Source organism: Cynocephalus volans, chromosome 5 (assembly GCF_027409185.1).
Source record: "Cynocephalus volans isolate mCynVol1 chromosome 5, mCynVol1.pri, whole genome shotgun sequence".
In the NCBI taxonomy this organism is placed as follows: Eukaryota; Metazoa; Chordata; class Mammalia; order Dermoptera; family Cynocephalidae; genus Cynocephalus; species Cynocephalus volans.
In genome coordinates, this window is record NC_084464.1 from 8,257,794 (window position 1) to 8,279,845 (window position 22,052).

The 22,052-nt window shown below is 50.6% G+C and overlaps 2 pseudogenes; both read left to right on the forward strand.

Annotated features, from left to right (window-relative positions):
- The first annotated feature begins 329 nt into the window (after window positions 1-329).
- Window positions 330-1,142, forward strand: LOC134377785 (beclin-2-like; annotated as a pseudogene).
- Window positions 1,143-12,494: 11,352 nt separating this feature from the next.
- LOC134377751 (beclin-2-like) lies at window positions 12,495-13,307 on the forward strand (annotated as a pseudogene).
- The last annotated feature ends 8,745 nt before the right edge of the window (window positions 13,308-22,052 follow it).

Consider the following 22,052-nt stretch of genomic DNA (forward strand, 5'->3'; position numbering starts at 1 on the left):
TTTTGTATCTGGCCACATAACATGAGAAGGAACTGATTAATTTTCATTTTATGTTTCCAGTAAGAGGAAAATGACAGAAAAATCAAAGACTATATGTAGAGACACAAAGCCCCGATAGTTCTTATTGCCCTAATCTTGAAATAGGAACTACTTTTGAATGAGTGGAGAGCCAGATGCCACAGAGGAAAAGACTGACTTTTCCTGGTCAAAACAAACCAAGAATAATGTCCAAAGCTTAAAAGACAAACCCCAGATTGGAAAATTCTTCATGATCAGAGAAAGGGGCATTATTCCGTCGGATAACCCGGAGTCTGAAACAGCTCGAGAGCCAGGACTACAGGCACTGCCTGGACACCAGCGAGCAGGTGGGGCAGGAGGAGCTGCAGACAGAGCTGGGGGACCTGGAACGGGAGGAGGCAAAGCTGGCCCACGAGCTGGCGGACGTGGACGTGAACCTTGCAAGGGCGGCTGCGGAGCTGCAGGCAGCCCAGGCCGAGACTGCAGAGCTGCAGCAGTGGGAGCGGTGGGTCCAGAGGGACTGCAGGGCACTGGAGTGGCAACAGCTGGGACTGTAGGATGAGCTGAGGAGCGTGGAGAACCAGCTGCGCCACGCCCGTGGGCAGCTGCACTGGCTGAAGAAAACCAATATCTTCAATGCCACGTTTAAGACCTGGGAGGAGGGCCCCTTGGGCGTCATCAGTAACTTTAGACTGGGTCCTCTCCCCCACTGTCCCCGTGCACTGGGATGAGATTAATGCTGCCTGGGGACAGACGGCACTGCTGCTGCTTGCCCTGTCCAATGTGACTGGGCTGCCGTTTCAGAGGTACAGGCTGGTCCCCTGTAGAAACCACTCCTATCTGAAGTCCTTAACAGATGGCTCCACTGAGCTGCCCCTGTTCTATTATGCGGGTGGGGTGAGTCCTTGAGTAACAGACTTGACCATGCCATGCAGGCCTTCCTGGACGGCATGCAGCAGTTCAAGGAAGAGGCTGGGAAGGGTGAGCAGGGCCTCTGCCTGCCCTGCAAGAGCCACGTGGGCAAAGGCCTGCTGGAGGACGCTGGGGGCAGCAGGGAATGCTGCTCCATCACCACCCTTTGGAACACAGAGGAGCGGTGGACCAAGGCGCTCAGACTCATGCTGCTCAACCTTAAGAGGGGCCTCACTTGAGTGTCCTTAAAGTACCATCCAACATAACTTTCTCGTTGGCCAGTTAGCTTGGTGGTTAAAGCCCCCCTGTAACACCAAGGTCAAGGTTTGGATCCCCACATCGGCCAGCTGCCAAAAGCAAACCAAAAAGTAGCTTTCTTTATTGTAAAAATACTATCAGATGGTAATCTGAGAACGACGTGTTTATAATTCAAAAGATGAATAGCCACACCAGATATTAACTGAAAATCAAAATAAACCATTGCCCAGAGCAAACCAAGAATCATGGCTATCCTTCCCAGCACATCTTTGTCCGCCCTTCTGTGGACCTTCCTCTCCCCTTCTCCCCCACCCAGACAAACATTGAAAACAGGGAAAATTGACAAGAGGACAAGATCCCTCCTACATAAATGGCTGCAGGGATACAGAAGGCAAGAACTGAGGCTGGGAATAAGAGGGGCGGGGTAAGGAGAAAGGTGGACGTTTTCAGTTTGGGGTGAGAAAAAAGTGATTTGAGGCCACTGATGTATGTAGTGGAGCTTTGGGGCAGGGGTTGGGGGAGAACATTCAAAGATTCAGTTTTGGCTGCCACGTATATTGTGAGCCTCTCCTCTTCCTTCCTGAGAAACTTCCAAGAAGTTTCCACATGTTCTTTCATGATGTAAAGCGAGAAGTATGTCTTCTTGGGCGGTGTCATTATGTGCAGATTAATTTTGAGGTGAGAGGGTAGGGTGGCCAAAGACTAACTGGTGACATTGTACGATAGATCAATTGAGGGGTCACAGAAACCTGAAGATTAAAAAGGAGCCAACAAGAGGCATTTTTTAAAATGCCAGTTGTGTCTTGCCATCCCCCCACTTCTCCATTGCTCTCGGGATAAACTCCCAAATCCTTACCCTGGTCTTCAAACCCGGGTGACCTGTCCCTTACACTCCTCCCAGCTCCTCTCTGTTCCAAAAGGTGCCAATCCCGCCCTTCCTCTGCCCTTGGCCTTGCTATTCCCTGTGTGTCAACGTTTTCTAACCAAACTGTACACTTCTTGAGGGCTCACTTAGCTTTGTTGTCCAGATGACACGTCGAATCGTTCCTACATACTAAGTATCTATAAATAGAAGTGGTCATTGTGAAAGAGAACAGGAGGGCTGGCCAGTTAGCTCAGTTGGTTAGAGCACAATCTTAGAACACCAACGAAGGCATGGGTTGGGATCCCCGTAGTAACCAGACACAGGAAAAGCAGAGAGAGAGTGAGAGAGAGAGAGCGAGAGAGAGAGAGAGAGAGAGAATAGGGAAGCGGTGAATTTGTCAGAGACTTGGAGAGAATAGAAAATTCCAATAGGAGATTGACGAAATGGATTAATGTCTAACTAAGCCTGTGACGGAATACCACGTAGGTATTAAAATCTTGTAGAAGAAAAACAACATAATACTTAATGACAATACTTAGAATATATTAAGTAAAAAAGATGATATTATAATAAAACACATAATTTTATACTCCCAAAAGTTGGTTTTTGTTTCTGTTTTGGCAGCTGGCACGTAGTGGGGTCCGAACTCTTAACCTTGGTGTTAGCAACAGAATGCTCTAACTAACGGAGCCAACTGGCCAGCCCCAGAAAAGTATTTAAAGAGAAAATATTTCCAAGAATTAAGTATCCTTTTAATATACGAAGGTATTTCCCTGAAAGTTTTGTATTTAAAGTAATTAAAATTTTCTACCTGATATTATGAAAGAGACGGGATACTGGTTTTCAGCACTTCTACGTCACGTGTACTGGTGGTTCTAGCTAGGGCAATAAATAAAAAGGAAAAGGAATAAGTGTTAGAAGGGAAAAAATAAAATTCTATGTATATAACATAATCATATAATATCCAAAAAGATCAACAGATAAATTATTAGAATGAATAAATAAGTTAAGAAATTCCCTGGCTACAAAATCAATACAAAAATCAAATATAGTTCTCTATCTAAGCAACAATTAGAAAAATAAATTTAAAATAGTTTAATTCATTAAATAACAAGAGTCATCTGACAAAAAGCCCTTTGCACAGAATATCATGTTATCAATTGCCTCTAGAATAGGGGTTGGCAAGCTTTTCCTGTAAAAGGCCCCATAGAATATGTTTTAGGATTTTTGGTCCATGTGGTTTCTGTTGCCTTTAGAGTGTAAAAAGCAGCCAGAGAAAATATGTGAATGAAGTGGGCATGGCTGTGTTCTAAGGAAACTGTATTTACCAGAACAGGCAGGAGGCTGGATCTGACTCGGGGCCCTAAAAGACGGATTCTGTCAATCTTGTCTGCAGTTACATAGCCAACTTGAAGGAGTTCCCACTGCCCAAATTTGGGACAATTTGAGCATCACGAAGAAAAGATAGTAATAACTTTTTATTAAACATTGAAAAAAAAATCCACAAATCCTTAATGATACTGGAAACGAAGGGGGCGAAACACTTATTTGTCATGATTTGAGATGACTCACATGGCTAATTCTTACTTTAAAATCCAGCATTGAAAAATGGAAAAGAAGAGAAAGATTTAAAAATCATAAAAAATTTAACATTGAAAGGGAAAATGATGAAGTATGCCCTGTTTTAGGAGGAACTGCAGTTTATCCCCAGATGAGAAGAGAAAATTCCTTATAGAAAAATGACACCTAGGGGGCTGGCTGGTTAGCTCAGTTGTTTAGAGCACAGCCTTGTAGCACCAAGGTCATGGGTTCAGATCCCGGTACTGGCCTGCCAAAAAAAAAAAAAGAAAAGAAAAGAAAAGAAAAGAAAAAAGTGCCATCTAAAAAAATGTAGAATGAACAATAAAATCATCGACTTAGGTTTTGATAATTGAAGCTGGAAAGAGGGTCTTGGGAAGCAGATACTTTCATAGCACCAAAGTACCCACAGACATATGGCTGGCTCACTGACCATCCCTCATACTGAAGAAGTTTGCTGTCAACTTGAACCAGGTTATCAAATTTAACATCACTAGCAGTGAGGCAATCTACCATTCTATTCCATACCTCTTGCCAGGATGTATTCACCTCCTGACATCGTCCAGACTGTATTCTTGCCAGAAAAAAGTTTTATTTAACCTTTCTAAGCCGTTAGACCTATATTCAGCTTATTGGAACAAGTTAAATGCCATCACAAAGAAATTATGAGATTGCTCCAGAATGACATTTTTTTTTTTTTATAAGACAACTGACCTGATTTTCAAAAAGTCATTTTTTTTTTAAAGTAGGGGGAAAGCGTAGTGGATTGAATTGTGTCCCCCCAAACTCACTGAGGCTTGACTTGAACTCCCCAGGTTTTCTGTAGTAGAAACTTACGAGTGCAAGCGGGCGTGTGAGCTCCAGGGTGAGCAGGTGAATCCAGAGAACGAGGCGGCGTTGGAGGCGCGGGTCAGGGAGACGGGCATCCGCCTGGTGCAGGTGGAGGGGCAGAGGAAGGACGGCGGGCCAGCCCCAGGCCGGGTGGGCAGCCCGCCGGCCGACTCGGAGGAGCTCTCGGGCGGCTGCCCCAGGACGTCTCCAAGCACCAGGGGATCCCACTGTGGCAGCGCGCGGGCCGCCTGCGTGATGCGCCTGCCCATGACCTTCGGCGGCCTGAACCGCGGCTTCCCGACGCCCGCTGAAGCTCGCGGCGCAGCGCGCAGGCCGCCATGGCCCCGCTGCACAGCCGCCCGCTGCGGCGAGAAGAGCGAGCTGCGCGTGGACGGGTCGCCGCCGACGGGAGCCGCCGCCGCTGCTGCTCGCGCTTCAGCCTCCGGGCCCGGCCTGCAGGAGGCGCTGCCGCTGCCCAGCCCCGGCGGCGCCCGCGCAGATCGCGCTGCTCAAGTTCAGCTCACGGCGCACCGCGGCCGCCGTGTCCCCAAAGGCCCTAGCGGGAGGGCTGTCACGCCTCTGTGCAGGGCAGGTGGCCGTGGAGTGGCTCAAGCCAGGCCCGAAGCAGCGACTCCGCCAGCAGCTTGCGGGGCCCTCACTGCGGTGCCTACAGCCGCAGGGCAGCCGATTGGCCTTGGCTAGGGACAGGCTAGGGTCCCAAGGGGCTCGGGCTGCCCTCCAGCTGCTGTGCTAACAAATGAGGCTGGGCAGCCCGGTGTTCCTCACCAAGTGTTTGGGCACAGGACCTGCTGGCTGGCACCACTTCCGGTACGAGGTGGTGATCCCTGGTCATCCGGTGCCTTTCAGCGGCCTTATCTGGGTTGCGCTGGCCAAAGATGGGCAGGACGGGCATGACGTAGCCAAGGATGCGGCGTCCGCACAGCTGCTGGAGGCACTCAGTGAGTCTGGGGCCGGCTTCTTGTGGTCTGCTGGGGCTGAGCCAGGTGCCATCATGAAGCAGTGACCCCGTCCTCCACAGGCAGCCTAAACAAGGAGGAAGAACCTGTGTCAGTCTCCAGCCCAGCAGGACTGGGTGGCCACTGTCTGATCCCACTGGGGCAGGGGCGGGGTCCTGCCGCATGTGTGACACAGCCTCCCTGCTCGGGCAGGGCCTCATAGCACCTGGGTGGCTCGGGTTTGGCTTATGTGGTGGTGAAGGACCTTGCCCTCCCCCTCCCAGCCCAGGGTCAGACCTGACCCCATGGTGACACCCACACCTACCTTTGTCCCGTCACCCCTCTTTCTCCCACAGCTCAGTAGGAATCATGGTTATTTTCTTGATTTCTTTTGGTTGGATTTTATTTGCGGGGCCGGCTGAACCAAAGGGTCAGAAATCCTGCCTTCATCCCCACTTCTTGGCATCTGGGTTTGGCTTATATATAGTTTTGAGTTTCTCTATGCTGCTTGTATTTATATTAAATCCCTGGTTGCTGTAAAAAAAAAAAGAAAGAAAGAAAAGAAAAGAAAGAAAGAAAAAGAAAAAGAAAAAAGAAAGAAACTTAGCTCCCACTGTGACTGTTAAGAGGGTGGGAAATCCTATTTTGGTAGTTGAAAGTTGGAGCCTTGAAGAGCTGATTGGATTGTAGGACCATGCAGGAGCAAATGGATTAAAAATGATGGTCAGGGGTGTGGTTCTGAGGTCTTTAAAAGAAGAGGAGAGTCTGTCTTTCTCTGTCTCGCTCTGTCAGCTTCCACCATCTTGAAATGTGAGACCCCCGGGTCACTGTCACCACCACCAGATGGACTTTGGACTTCCCAGCCTCAGAAACTGTAAGCAATAGATTTTGTTTTCTTTACAAATCACCCACTTTCAAGTATTTTGTTATAAGCAACAGGAATGAACTAACACAGAATGTATTTGATGAAAAGAAACAAAACAAGGGCCGGCCTGTGGCTCAGTCGGGAGAGTGTGGTGCTGATAACACCAAGGCCCCGGGTTCAGATCCCACAGAGGGATGGCTGGTTAGCTCACTGGGTGAGCGTGGTGCTGACAACACCAAGTCAGGGGTTAAGATCCCCTTACCGGTCATCTTTTTTAAAAAAAGGAAAAAAACAACCGATTATAATGTGAACTTTGAGAAAGGAAAAAAGCAGCCCCTGACCACCATAGCTGAGCCAGGCCATGGAGTTCTCCTACTGAACATAAACCATGTCCCAGAACACTCTCTCTGTTACCTTTCTGGAGCAAGACAAAAACCAAGACCGTTCTGTAATTGTCTAAGAACAGACAAAAACAAGAGCTTTGTCCAAACCACAAAAGGGCCAGATGTCTCTCTCCCTTTCCTGCACTAGTTTGCCTGCTTCTAAGTAAAAGTTAAGATAATCATAGAATTGCTCTTGCTTTTTGACAGCACCCAGTCTAGAACAAAACCACCCCTTCCTTGAACCCTCCCCCAATCAACTAACACAAGCTGAAGTCCTATAAGCCCCAGCTTGAGTTGCAAAGAGTTCAATCAAATATGTCCTCTCCTCCTACCTTTACAAGTATGTTCCTGGCATCCAGGTCCCACCGCTTGCTCACCAATCAGAAACAAAAGACTGGTGAGTCCCAAATGTTGGTGCGAGGCAGGAAGTTCACTATCAGATGTCTAAGGAGACAGACTAGAACTGTCTACCACTTTAGGGGTTCAGGGGAGTTTAAGGGGGAGCGGAGGGAATGGAGCACGGGAAATGAAAAGCAGGAGGGAGGGGCACGTGCAAGGAACCAGGTGCAGTCTCAGCCAGCCTCCGTCTGGTTTCTGCTCCCGTCCTTGCTGTTATCTCAGGGTCCTGCTGGAGGGATGGAATCAGCATAGCTTTAGTGAGTCTTCCTTGGATAGCACATGCAATTCTGCAGCTCCAGGCTGACCGGAGAACAGCTTCACGTCCATGTATAGAACGTCATCTTGCCCCATAACCGAGGTTCAAAATATCAAATAACCATGGGGAAAGAGGGAACTCAGAGAAATGAAGTCCAAGGGAAAAAGGATCTGTGTCCTTTTCAAATCTTTGAGAACCCATGCAGTTTTAGTTCCCAACATGGCTTCAGTCCTGCTCACTCCAACAACTTACCTTCCTAATTACCTGGAAAGTCAGTTTCCAGTTTAGAATTTTTAGACACCCTGAAGTTTCAGGCTGGGCCATACTGTGAGGACCACAGCCCGCACACGATCTCCCCTTCTCTTCCCACCCCGGCTCCACTCCACAAGTCAAAGAGCCTGTTGGGTTTCCATGTGGACACAGCAACCAGGCTTGGGTTTGGTGATAATATTTGGCAAGCCTCAGCCAGGAGCTGAGTGCCCCCTAACCCACTCCCCCTCATCTCTGTCTCAATCGAACACATCTAGTTTCAAAAGATGGGCCTGCCCCCCGCAGCCCGGGAAGTTAAATCTCTGTGTCAGTGTCCTCAACTGTAAAACCTGATCGTGCAACTTTGAAAGATCCTCATGCAAATGGGTACGATTAGTCACCTGTACCAGATTAATCCACCCAAGCAGGATCTGGAAAGAAGAAAGTCCAGAGAGAAAGACCATGCAAGAAGATGTCACTGCTTACTGACAAGACTGCCACTCTGCAGCCGGCTGTTTTCACTCAGACTCTGTACATCTTTGCTTATGTGTAAAATTTGGTGTATTGTAATAATTATGGTGCAGACAGGGAAAACAGGCCAAGAGCAAAAGCAACATTTTCAAGGTTATAGGGCAGAAACCAGACCTGTCATTAGTCGTAGTCCATGCTACCTTCCACACCGTCATGGGTTTTTATCTCTAGTTTGGTCCATTAGCTCCATGTGACACTGGTCATGGGATGGGTTTCAGAGATGTTTGCTCACACATGACTGATGACATCCTTAGGAAGGAGATGCTAGAATGATCACCACTGTGCAGAAGGGGAGACTGGGAAGGTCCTGAGAGTCACAGTGGCTTGTCCAGGGTCACATAAGTGATAAGAAGGAGGAGCTGGGGCTGAACCTCCATGTATCTCGTCCGAGCTGTGAAGCTGGCTGCACCCAGGCCTTGCACAGGGGTGTGGTCAGGCAGTGTTGGTGGAAGTGTGGGCAATAGAGAGAGTTCATGGGGAAGGAGGGTCAGCAGTCAGGTACCCAGAGGGGCACTTGCAGTCTTGTACACAGAGGAGGGGTTCAGGAAATGAGGTACCAGGAAGTGACCTCACTTCCTTGACGACAGACCCCAACGGAACTCGGAACTCGGTAACCTGGCACCCACATTCTATACACAGCCCCTTCCCCAGCTCACTTGGCCACAGGCAGAGTGAGATGTCGTGCTGTATCCCGAGGTCCCGGGGCAGTAGCCCCAGGCAGCCCTGGGCTGAGAGGTTTGTCCGATGCTTCCGGCGCTGGGTCAGCCCTCGCCCTGGACTCCTGTGGCCATTTGGCAGCAGGTCCCCAAAGGTAACGTCAGGTGTCCCAGGGCAGGGCGGGCCAGGCCAGGCCAGCACTGTGAGCCTCCCTGGGTGACCGCACACCCTCCTCCTGTGTGAGGGGGGACATGGGGACATGGGACACCCTCCCAGGGCAGGGGCAGGGGCAGAGGGTGGGGGCTTTATAAACCTGCTGGTCCTGGTGCCTTCACACCTCAGGTCAGGGCTGGAGGGTGAAAGGGGACTGCGGGGGTGGCAACCACCACCCTGTACATGAACCCTGGGCCCTCAGGCTGTCCTCTCATGTCCTACCTGGGGTTAAGACTGGCCTCCAGCCCCTTCCCTCCTGGAGGTTCACGTTGCTCTCACTGTGCATCTCTTCCCTGTCCTGACCTAGAGTGAAGACAAGGCTTCCCTCAGCCCAGATGCCACCCACAGGTTGTGGCCTGTCCCCGCAGGCACCCTGCAGAAGTGGGTGGAGCACCTGGTGCCCGCTGTCATGCGTGGCAACCACTCCTACGTGCACACCTTTCTCCTGAGCTTCAGGAACTTTGCCACTCCCCAGCAGGCGCTGCACCTGCTTTTCCTCAGGTGAGCACTCTGCCCCTCGATCACACAGTGTCACTCGGCTGCCTCCCAGCTGTGAGTCTTGGGACTGTCACCACACCCCTCTGAGCCTCAGTTTCCACCTGTGTTCAGTGGGTGGTAACAGGAACAAGCTCCAGTGGGTCCCCCATGGAAAGTGCTGCTCCTGAGTCCAGCCCTGTGGAAAGTTCTGCTGGAGGGGCCACGGTCATCCTCATTCAGGATTCCTGCCCCCACCCCACGAGGAAGTCTCTGTCACACCCTCACTGACCTCGTTGACTTGGCCTTCACTCTTTTCACATTTGAGATTCTATCTGTAGGCTTCTGGGTGTATTCAAAGCAGGGAGACTGGAGGCTGGCAGAGGGGCTTCAGGTGCACCCAGATATCTTGGGAGGAGTTGGTTGGCGTTCATTCCTTCAACAAACATATCTGAAGTCACACTATGTGCAGTGACTTTCTGGGCACTGACCATATTCCAATGAACCGAGGAGACTACATTCCCTGCCCTCCTGGGCTTCCATTCTAGTCAGAGGTCAGACAACCACAATATACATGAGAAGCAGGTAGTGCCACCATATGGTAGATGTGACACCGTCCTGGTCTCCTCTAGGTACAGAAGCATTCTTTCCAATTTTCATGGGGATGGCGGAGCCCTGGAGCAGCTAAAATGGTGAGTGGGGTTTGGGTGCACATGGAGGGGCTCCCATCTCCACAGAACTGTGTGTGGTCGGTGGGGGCCTGTGGATGGGGGAGGTGGCAGAACTCTGGCTGCCACACATCTTATGATTCCTGCTACAGGGCCCAGGGCACAGGCTTTCCTGCAGGAAAAGGAGTCAAGATGAGCTGGGGAGGGGGCCACAGGCACTGTAGGGTGTGCGAGAGGCTGGAGAGCAGAGTGAGCCCAGAGAGAACCTGCCCCCACCCCTCCCATCCAGCCCTGCCCACACCCCCAGAGCCCGTGCTGAGCCAGAGCTGGTGTGCAGAGCATCCCGCTCACACTCGGGGATGCTCACCCATGCGGATGCTCAGCTGGTGCTGGTGGTGCAGAGTGTGGTCAGGGTCAAGAGATCAGTGTCAGTGGGAAGAGGAGATGCAGATTTGGATGGGGACAGTTGGGCAGCACATCCACGTGTCACCTCAAGTTTGGGGTTTTCCAAGGGCCCTGGGAAGGCCAGGGGAGCAGAGCCTCCCTCTGTTTCCTCATTCATCAGATATTCCTGGACACCTCCTGTGTGCCAGCGAGTAATGCCCAGAGCAGACAGCACCCTCCTGCCCTGATGGACAGGTCATTCCAATAGGGACGGGGCAGGGACCCAGACAGAGGAGGGTGTCAGGTTTCCCTGAAGAAGGGAAAGGTGGTCACACCAGTGATTGAAGGCTCCCCCCACAGAGGCTTTTGCCAGCCCCTCCTTGGTTTCCAGGACCATCTCTGCCGGGGCTGCCGTACTGGGGGTGGACATTGGAGGGGCTGGTCTATGGTCAGGCAGGGGCACAGGGTACAAGACTGCAGCTCACTCGGGGGAGCCCTGAGAGGGCAGCATAGAGGGATAGGCCAGGCCTCTGATGCTGCTGCCCACCTTTCTCCCCCAGTGCCATGTCCTCCATCCTAGAGATCTGGCTGGAATTCTATTCCATTGACTTCCACGAGCCTCCTGAATTCCATGCTTTGAAGTCTCTGCTGGCCCATGTCCGTGTCAATATGCCGGGTTCAGAGGCGGAGCGTAAGGCTGATCTTCTTCTGGCGCAGCTGGAGAAGCTGGAGCACCTGGAGCCCAGTGAGGCAGAGACTGAGGGTGAGGAGGAAGAGGGTGGGTGCCTGTGAGGGTTTGGGGAGGGGGCTGGGCTGGGCCACACAGAGCAGAGTTTCCAGAAGCAGGCTGGGGACAGGGGCACTGAGTACTCAGAACAATCATGCAGTGTCCTGCAGTGTGGGGAGACTTCCTGAGGCTGGGTCTCTGGACTTGGGCTTCTCAGAAAGACTGTCATTGGAAGAGACATAGAAACTCATGTTGATATTTTCAATTGTTGTCACTCCACTTCCAGCTTCTGCCCAGGCTGAACAACTGTCCCAAGAGCTAAGGCCATCTTCAGCTCCAGCTCCACGACCACTGCCAGAGCCAGAGCGAAAGCAAGATCCTGAGCCCGAGCCCGAGCCCGAGGCCGAGGCCGAGCACGAGCAAGATCCTGAGCCAGAGCCAGAGGAAGATCTAGAGCCCGAGCCCGAGCAAGAGCAAGAGCTAGACAGAGCCAGAGCAAGCTCACCTAACCACCCCTGAAACATCAAAAGAAGTGGAAGAAACACCAGCACCAAGGGGAGCCCCGGCTCCAGAGCTCCCACAAACACCCTCACCAGTCCCCACTCCAGAGCTGTCCTTCCCCTTCCCTGCCACCGTGCTTGTCCTCGTTTTTGTCTTTGTCCTGCATCTCCCAAATTTTATCATCTTTTCTCTTCACTTATATCCCTTGTATAAAATAAAGTGTTTTAATGTTTTCAAAATTACAATTCAGTGGCATGAAGTACATTTCTCATGTGCTGCAGCCCTCACCTCTGTCTAGTGAGAGAACAGCTTCATCAGCTCTGCAGCCATTAAGCTGTCGCTCCCCATTCCGCCTCTCCTAGTCCCTGACAACCACTCCATTTTCTGTGTGTGAGAATTGACCTATCGTGGATTGTTCCTATCAGTACAGTTATGTGGTCTTTTGTATCTGGCCACATAACATGAGAAGGAACTGATTAATTTTCATTTTATGTTTCCAGTAAGAGGAAAATGACAGAAAAATCAAAGACTATATGTAGAGACACAAAGCCCCGATAGTTCTTATTGCCCTAATCTTGAAATAGGAACTACTTTTGAATGAGTGGAGAGCCAGATGCCACAGAGGAAAAGACTGACTTTTCCTGGTCAAAACAAACCAAGAATAATGTCCAAAGCTTAAAAGACAAACCCCAGATTGGAAAATTCTTCATGATCAGAGAAAGGGGCATTATTCCGTCGGATAACCCGGAGTCTGAAACAGCTCGAGAGCCAGGACTACAGGCACTGCCTGGACACCAGCGAGCAGGTGGGGCAGGAGGAGCTGCAGACAGAGCTGGGGGACCTGGAACGGGAGGAGGCAAAGCTGGCCCACGAGCTGGCGGACGTGGACGTGAACCTTGCAAGGGCGGCTGCGGAGCTGCAGGCAGCCCAGGCCGAGACTGCAGAGCTGCAGCAGTGGGAGCGGTGGGTCCAGAGGGACTGCAGGGCACTGGAGTGGCAACAGCTGGGACTGGAGGATGAGCTGAGGAGCGTGGAGAACCAGCTGCGCCACGCCCGTGGGCAGCTGCACTGGCTGAAGAAAACCAATATCTTCAATGCCACGTTTAAGACCTGGGAGGAGGGCCCCTTGGGCGTCATCAGTAACTTTAGACTGGGTCCTCTCCCCCACTGTCCCCGTGCACTGGGATGAGATTAATGCTGCCTGGGGACAGACGGCACTGCTGCTGCTTGCCCTGTCCAATGTGACTGGGCTGCCGTTTCAGAGGTACAGGCTGGTCCCCTGTAGAAACCACTCCTATCTGAAGTCCTTAACAGATGGCTCCACTGAGCTGCCCCTGTTCTATTATGCGGGTGGGGTGAGTCCTTGAGTAACAGACTTGACCATGCCATGCAGGCCTTCCTGGACGGCATGCAGCAGTTCAAGGAAGAGGCTGGGAAGGGTGAGCAGGGCCTCTGCCTGCCCTGCAAGAGCCACGTGGGCAAAGGCCTGCTGGAGGACGCTGGGGGCAGCAGGGAATGCTGCTCCATCACCACCCTTTGGAACACAGAGGAGCGGTGGACCAAGGCGCTCAGACTCATGCTGCTCAACCTTAAGAGGGGCCTCACTTGAGTGTCCTTAAAGTACCATCCAACATAACTTTCTCGTTGGCCAGTTAGCTTGGTGGTTAAAGCCCCCCTGTAACACCAAGGTCAAGGTTTGGATCCCCACATCGGCCAGCTGCCAAAAGCAAACCAAAAAGTAGCTTTCTTTATTGTAAAAATACTATCAGATGGTAATCTGAGTACGACGTGTTTATAATTCAAAAGATGAATAGCCACACCAGATATTAACTGAAAATCAAAATAAACCATTGCCCAGAGCAAACCAAGAATCATGGCTATCCTTCCCAGCACATCTTTGTCCGCCCTTCTGTGGACCTTCCTCTCCCCTTCTCCCCCACCCAGACAAACATTGAAAACAGGGAAAATTGACAAGAGGACAAGATCCCTCCTACATAAAGGGCTGCAGGGATACAGAAGGCAAGAACTGAGGCTGGGGATAAGAGGGGCGGGGTAAGGAGAAAGGTGGACGTTTTCAGTTTGGGGTGAGAAAAAAGTGATTTGAGGCCACTGATGTATGTAGTGGAGCTTTGGGGCAGGGGTTGGGGGAGAACATTCAAAGATTCAGTTTTGGCTGCCACGTATATTGTGAGCCTCTCCTCTTCCTTCCTGAGAAACTTCCAAGAAGTTTCCACATGTTCTTTCATGATGTAAAGCGAGAAGTATGTCTTCTTGGGCTGTGTCATTATGTGCAGATTAATTCTGAGGTGAGAGGGTAGGGTGGCCAAAGACAAAGTGGTGACATTGTACGATAGAATCAATTGAGGGGTCACAGAAACCTGAAGATTAAAAAGGAGCCAACAAGAGGCATTTTTTAAAATGCCAGTTGTGTCTTGCCATCCCCCCACTTCTCCATTGCTCTCGGGATAAACTCCCAAATCCTTACCCTGGTCTTCAAACCCGGGTGACCTGTCCCTTACACTCCTCCCAGCTCCTCTCTGTTCCAAAAGGTGCCAATCCCGCCCTTCCTCTGCCCTTGGCCTTGCTATTCCCTGTGTGTCAACGTTTTCTAACCAAACTGTACACTTCTTGAGGGCTCACTTAGCTTTGTTGTCCAGATGACACGTCGAATCGTTCCTACATACTAAGTATCTATAAATAGAAGTGGTCATTGTGAAAGAGAACAGGAGGGCTGGCCAGTTAGCTCAGTTGGTTAGAGCACAATCTTAGAACACCAACGAAGGCATGGGTTGGGATCCCCGTAGTAACCAGACACAGGAAAAGCAGAGAGAGAGTGAGAGAGAGAGAGCGAGAGAGAGAGAGAGAGAGAGAATAGGGAAGCGGTGAATTTGTCAGAGACTTGGAGAGAATAGAAAATTCCAATAGGAGATTGACGAAATGGATTAATGTCTAACTAAGCCTGTGACGGAATACCACGTAGGTATTAAAATCTTGTAGAAGAAAAACAACATAATACTTAATGACAATACTTAGAATATATTAAGTAAAAAAGATGATATTATAATAAAACACATAATTTTATACTCCAAAAAGTTGGTTTTTGTTTCTGTTTTGGCAGCTGGCACGTAGTGGGGTCCGAACTCTTAACCTTGGTGTTAGCAACAGAATGCTCTAACTAACGGAGCCAACTGGCCAGCCCCAGAAAAGTATTTAAAGAGAAAATATTTCCAAGAATTAAGTATCCTTTTAATATACGAAGGTATTTCCCTGAAAGTTTTGTATTTAAAGTAATTAAAATTTTCTACCTGATATTATGAAAGAGACGGGATACTGGTTTTCAGCACTTCTACGTCACGTGTACTGGTGGTTCTAGCTAGGGCAATAAGTAAAAAGGAAAAGGAATAAGTATTAGAAGGGAAAAAATAAAATTCTATGTATATAACATAATCATATAATATCCAAAAAGATCAACAGATAAATTATTAGAATGAATAAATAAGTTAAGAAATTCCCTGGCTACAAAATCAATACAAAAATCAAATATAGTTCTCTATCTAAGCAACAATTAGAAAAATAAATTTAAAATAGTTTAATTCATTAAATAACAAGAGTCATCTGACAAAAAGCCCTTTGCACAGAATATCATGTTATCAATTGCCTCTAGAATAGGGGTTGGCAAGCTTTTACTGTAAAAGGCCCCATAGAATATGTTTTAGGATTTTTGGTCCATGTGGTTTCTGTTGCCTTTAGAGTGTAAAAAGCAGCCAGAGAAAATATGTGAATGAAGTGGGCATGGCTGTGTTCTAAGGAAACTGTATTTACCAGAACAGGCAGGAGCCTGGATCTGACTCGGGGCCCTAAAAGACGGATTCTGTCAATCTTGTCTGCAGTTACATAGCCAACTTGAAGGAGTTCCCACTGCCCAAATTTGGGACAATTTGAGCATCACGAAGAAAAGATAGTAATAACTTTTTATTAAACATTGAAAAAAAAATCCACAAATCCTTAATGATACTGGAAACGAAGGGGGCGAAACACTTATTTGTCATGATTTGAGATGACTCACATGGCTAATTCTTACTTTAAAATCCAGCATTGAAAAATGGAAAAGAAGAGAAAGATTTAAAAATCATAAAAAATTTAACATTGAAAGGGAAAATGATGAAGTATGCCCTGTTTTAGGAGGAACTGCAGTTTATCCCCAGATGAGAAGAGAAAATTCCTTATAGAAAAATGACACCTAGGGGGCTGGCTGGTTAGCTCAGTTGTTTAGAGCACAGCCTTGTAGCACCAAGGTCATGGGTTCAGATCCCGGTACTGGCCTGCCAAAAAAAAAAAAAAAAGAAAAGAAAAGAAAAGAAAAGAAAAAAGTGCCATCTAAAAAAATGTAGAATGAACAATAAAATCATCGACTTAGGTTTTGATAATTGAAGCTGGAAAGAGGGTCTTGGGAAGCAGATACTTGCATAGCACCAAAGTACCCACAGACATATGGCTGGCTCACTGACCATCCCTCATACTGAAGAAGTTTGCTGTCAACTTGAACCAGGTTATCAAATTTAACATCACTAGCAGTGAGGCAATCTACCATTCTATTCCATACCTCTTGCCAGGATGTATTCACCTCCTGACATCGTCCAGACTGTATTCTTGCCAGAAAAAAGTTTTATTTAACCTTTCTAAGCCGTTAGACCTATATTCAGCTTATTGGAACAAGTTAAATGCCATCACAAAGAAATTATGAGATTGCTCCAGAATGACATTTTTTTTTTTTATAAGACAACTGACCTGATTTTCAAAAAGTCATTTTTTTTTTAAAGTAGGGGGAAAGCGTAGTGGATTGAATTGTGTCCCCCCAAACTCACTGAGGCTTGACTTGTACTCCCCAGGTTTTCTGTAGTAGAAACTTACGAGTGCAAGCGGGCGTGTGAGCTCCAGGGTGAGCAGGTGAATCCAGAGAACGAGGCGGCGTTGGAGGCGCGGGTCAGGGAGACGGGCATCCGCCTGGTGCAGGTGGAGGGGCAGAGGAAGGACGGCGGGCCAGCCCCAGGCCGGGTGGGCAGCCCGCCGGCCGACTCGGAGGAGCTCTCGGGCGGCTGCCCCAGGACGTCTCCAAGCACCAGGGGATCCCACTGTGGCAGCGCGCGGGCCGCCTGCGTGATCCGCCTGCCCATGACCTTCGGCGGCCTGAACCACGGCTTCCCGACGCCCGCTGAAGCTCGCGGCGCAGCGCGCAGGCCGCCATGGCCCCGCTGCACAGCCGCCCGCTGCGGCGAGAAGAGCGAGCTGCGCGTGGACGGGTCGCCGCCGACGGGAGCCGCCGCCGCTGCTGCTCGCGCTGCAGCCTCCGGGCCCGGCCTGCAGGAGGCGCTGCCGCTGCCCAGCCCCGGCGGCGCCCGCGCAGATCGCGCTGCTCAAGTTCAGCTCGCGGCGCACCGCGGCCGCCGTGTCCCCAAAGGCCCTAGCGGGAGGGCTGTCACGCCTCTGTGCAGGGCAGGTGGCCGTGGAGTGGCTCAAGCCAGGCCCGAAGCAGCGACTCCGCCAGCAGCTTGCGGGGCCCTCACTGCGGTGCCTACAGCCGCAGGGCAGCCGATTGGCCTTGGCTAGGGACAGGCTAGGGTCCCAAGGGGCTCGGGCTGCCCTCCAGCTGCTGTGCTAACAAATGAGGCTGGGCAGCCCGGTGTTCCTCACCAAGTGTTTGGGCACAGGACCTGCTGGCTGGCACCACTTCCGGTACGAGGTGGTGATCCCTGGTCATCCGGTGCCTTTCAGCGGCCTTATCTGGGTTGCGCTGGCCGCAGATGGGCAGGACGGGCATGACGTAGCCAAGGATGCGGCGTCCGCACAGCTGCTGGAGGCACTCAGTGAGTCTGGGGCCGGCTTCTTGTGGTCTGCTGGGGCTGAGCCAGGTGCCATCATGAAGCAGTGACCCCGTCCTCCACAGGCAGCCTAAACAAGGAGGAAGAACCTGTGTCAGTCTCCAGCCCAGCAGGACTGGGTGGCCACTGTCTGATCCCACTGGGGCAGGGGCGGGGTCCTGCCGCATGTGTGACACAGCCTCCCTGCTCGGGCAGGGCCTCATAGCACCTGGGTGGCTCGGGTTTGGCTTATGTGGTGGTGAAGGACCTTGCCCTCCCCCTCCCAGCCCAGGGTCAGACCTGACCCCATGGTGACACCCACACCTACCTTTGTCCCGTCACCCCTCTTTCTCCCACAGCTCAGTAGGAATCATGGTTATTTTCTTGATTTCTTTTGGTTGGATTTTATTTGCGGGGCCGGCTGAACCAAAGGGTCAGAAATCCTGCCTTCATCCCCACTTCTTGGCATCTGGGTTTGGCTTATGTATAGTTTTGAGTTTCTCTATGCTGCTTGTATTTATATTAAATCCCTGGTTGCTGTAAAAAAAAAAAGAAAGAAAGAAAAGAAAAGAAAGAAAGAAAAAGAAAAAGAAAAAAGAAAGAAACTTAGCTCCCACTGTGACTGTTAAGAGGGTGGGAAATCCTATTTTGGTAGTTGAAAGTTGGAGCCTTGAAGAGCTGATTGGATTGTAGGACCATGCAGGAGCAAATGGATTAAAAATGATGGTCAGGGGTGTGGTTCTGAGGACTTTAAAAGAAGAGGAGAGTCTGTCTTTCTCTGTCTTGCTCTCTCAGCTTCCACCATCTTGAAATGTGAGACCCCCGGGTCACTGTCACCACCACCAGATGGACTTTGGACTTCCCAGCCTCAGAAACTGTAAGCAATAGATTTTGTTTTCTTTACAAATCACCCACTTTCAAGTATTTTGTTATAAGCAACAGGAATGAACTAACACAGAATGTATTTGATGAAAAGAAACAAAACAAGGGCCGGCCTGTGGCTCAGTCGGGAGAGTGTGGTGCTGATAACACCAAGGCCCCGGGTTCAGATCCCACAGAGGGATGGCTGGTTAGCTCACTGGGTGAGCGTGGTGCTGACAACACCAAGTCAGGGGTTAAGATCCCCTTACCGGTCATCTTTTTTAAGAAAAGGAAAAAAACAACCGATTATAATGTGAACTTTGAGAAAGAAAAAAAGCAGCCCCTGACCACCATAGCTGAGCCAGGCCATGGAGTTCTCCTACTGAACATAAACCATGTCCCAGAACACTCTCTCTGTTACCTTTCTGGAGCAAGACAAAAACCAAGACCGTTCTGGAATTGTCTAAGAACAGACAAAAACAAGAGCTTTGTCCAAAGCACAAAAGGGCCAGATGTCTCTCTCCCTTTCCTGCACTAGTTTGCCTGCTTCTAAGTAAAAGTTAAGATAATCATAGAATTGCTCTTGCTTTTTGACAGCACCCAGTCTAGAACAAAACCACCCCTTCCTTGAACCCTCCCCCCATCAACTAACACAAGCTGAAGTCCTATAAGCCCCAGCTTGAGTTGCAAAGAGTTCAATCAAATATGTCCTCTCCTCCTACCTTTACAAGTATGTTCCTGGCATCCAGGTCCCACCGCTTGCTCACCAATCAGAAACAAAAGACTGGTGAGTCCCAAATGTTGGTGCGAGGCAGGAAGTTCACTATCAGATGTCTAAGGAGACAGACTAGAACTGTCTACCACTTTAGGGTTTCAGGGGAGTTTAAGGGGGAGCGGAGGGAATGGAGCACGGGAAATGAAAAGCAGGAGGGAGGGGCATGTGCAAGGAACCAGGTGCAGTCTCAGCCAGCCTCCGTCTGGTTTCTGCTCCCGTCCTTGCTGTTATCTCAGGGTCCTGCTGGAGGGATGGAATCAGCATAGCTTTAGTGAGTCTTCCTTGGATAGCACATGCAATTCTGCAGCTCCAGGCTGACCGGAGAACAGCTTCACGTCCATGTATAGAACGTCATCTTGCCCCATAACCGAGGTTCAAAATATCAAATAACCATGGGGAAAGAGGGAACTCAGAGAAATGAAGTCCAAGGGAAAAAGGATCTGTGTCCTTTTCAAATCTTTGAGAACCCATGCAGTTTTAGTTCCCAACATGGCTTCAGTCCTGCTCACTCCAACAACTTACCTTCCTAATTACCTGGAAAGTCAGTTTCCAGTTTAGAATTTTTAGACACCCTGAAGTTTCAGGCTGGGCCATACTGTGAGGACCACAGCCCGCACACGATCTCCCCTTCTCTTCCCACCCCGGCTCCACTCCACAAGTCAAAGAGCCTGTTGGGTTTCCATGTGGACACAGCAACCAGGCTTGGGTTTGGTGATAATATTTGGCAAGCCTCAGCCAGGAGCTGAGTGCCCCCTAACCCACTCCCCCTCATCTCTGTCTCAATCGAACACATCTAGTTTCAAAAGATGGGCCTGCCCCCTGCAGCCCGGGAAGTTAAATCTCTGTGTCAGTGTCCTCAACTGTAAAACCTGATCGTGCAACTTTGAAAGATCCTCATGCAAATGGGTACGATTAGTCACCTGTACCAGATTAATCCACCCAAGCAGGATCTGGAAAGAAGAAAGTCCAGAGAGAAAGACCATGCAAGAAGATGTCACTGCTTACTGACAAGACTGCCACTCTGCAGCCGGCTGTTTTCACTCAGACTCTGTACATCTTTGCTTATGTGTAAAATTTGGTGTATTGTAATAATTATGGTGCAGACAGGGAAAACAGGCCAAGAGCAAAAGCAACATTTTCAAGGTTATAGGGCAGAAACCAGACCTGTCATTAGTCGTAGTCCATGCTACCTTCCACACCGTCATGGGTTTTTATCTCTAGTTTGGTCCATTAGCTCCATGTGACACTGGTCATGGGATGGGTTTCAGAGATGTTTGCTCACACATGACTGATGACATCCTTAGGAAGGAGATGCTAGAATGATCACCACTGTGCAGAAGGGGAGACTGGGAAGGTCCTGAGAGTCACAGTGGCTTGTCCAGGGTCACATAAGTGATAAGAAGGAGGAGCTGGGGCTGAACCTCCATGTATCTCGTCCGAGCTGTGAAGCTGGCTGCACCCAGGCCTTGCACAGGGGTGTGGTCAGGCAGTGTTGGTGGAAGTGTGGGCAATAGAGAGAGTTCATGGGGAAGGAGGGTCAGCAGTCAGGTACCCAGAGGGGCACTTGCAGTCTTGTACACAGAGGAGGGGTTCAGGAAATGAGGTACCAGGAAGTGACCTCACTTCCTTGACGACAGACCCCAATGGAACTGGGAACTCGGTAACCTGGCACCCACATTCTATACACAGCCCCTTCCCCAGCTCACTTGGCCACAGGCAGAGTGAGATGTCGCGCTGTATCCCGAGGTCCCGGGGCAGTAGCCCCAGGCAGCCCTGGGCTGAGAGGTTTGTCCGATGCTTCCGGCGCTGGGTCAGCCCTCGCCCTGGACTCCTGTGGCCATTTGGCAGCAGGTCCCCAAAGGTAACGTCAGGTGTCCCAGGGCAGGGCGGGCCAGGCCAGGCCAGCACTGTGAGCCTCCCTGGGTGACCGCACACCCTCCTCCTGTGTGAGGGGGGACATGGGGACATGGGACACCCTCCCAGGGCAGGGGCAGAGGGTGGGGGCTTTATAAACCTGCTGGTCCTGGTGCGTTCACACCTCAGGTCAGGGCTGGAGGCTGAAAGGGGACTGCGGGGGTGGCAACCACCACCCTGTACATGAACCCTGGGCCCTCAGGCTGTCCTCTCATGTCCTCCCTGGGGTTAAGACTGGCCTCCAGCCCCTTCCCTCCTGGGGGTTCACGTTGCTCTCACTGTGCATCTCTTCCCTGTCCTGACCTAGAGTGAAGACAAGTCTTCCCTCAGCCCAGATGCCACCCACAGGTTGTGGCCTGTCCCCGCAGGCACCCTGCAGAAGTGGGTGGAGCACCTGGTGCCCGCTGTCAAGCGTGGCGACCACTCCTACGTGCACACCTTTCTCCTGAGCTTCAGGAACTTTCCCACTCCCCAGCAGGCGCTGCACCTGCTTTTCCTCCGGTGAGCACTCTGCCCCTCGATCACACAGTGTCACTCGGCTGCCTCCCAGCTGTGAGTCTTGGGACTGTCACCACACCCCTCTGAGCCTCAGTTTCCACCTGTGTTCAGTGGGTGGTAACAGGAACAAGCTCCAGTGGGTCCCCCATGGAAAGTGCTGCTCCTGAGTCCAGCCCTGTGGAAAGTTCTGCTGGAGGGGCCACGGTCATCCTCATTCAGGATTCCTGCCCCCACCCCACGAGGAAGTCTCTGTCACACCCTCACTGACCTCGTTGACTTGGCCTTCACTCTTTTCACATTTGAGATTCTATCTGTAGGCTTCTGGGTGTATTCAAAGCAGGGAGACTGGAGGCTGGCAGAGGGGCTTCAGGTGCACCCAGATATCTTGGGAGGAGTTGGTTGGCGTTCATTCCTTCAACAA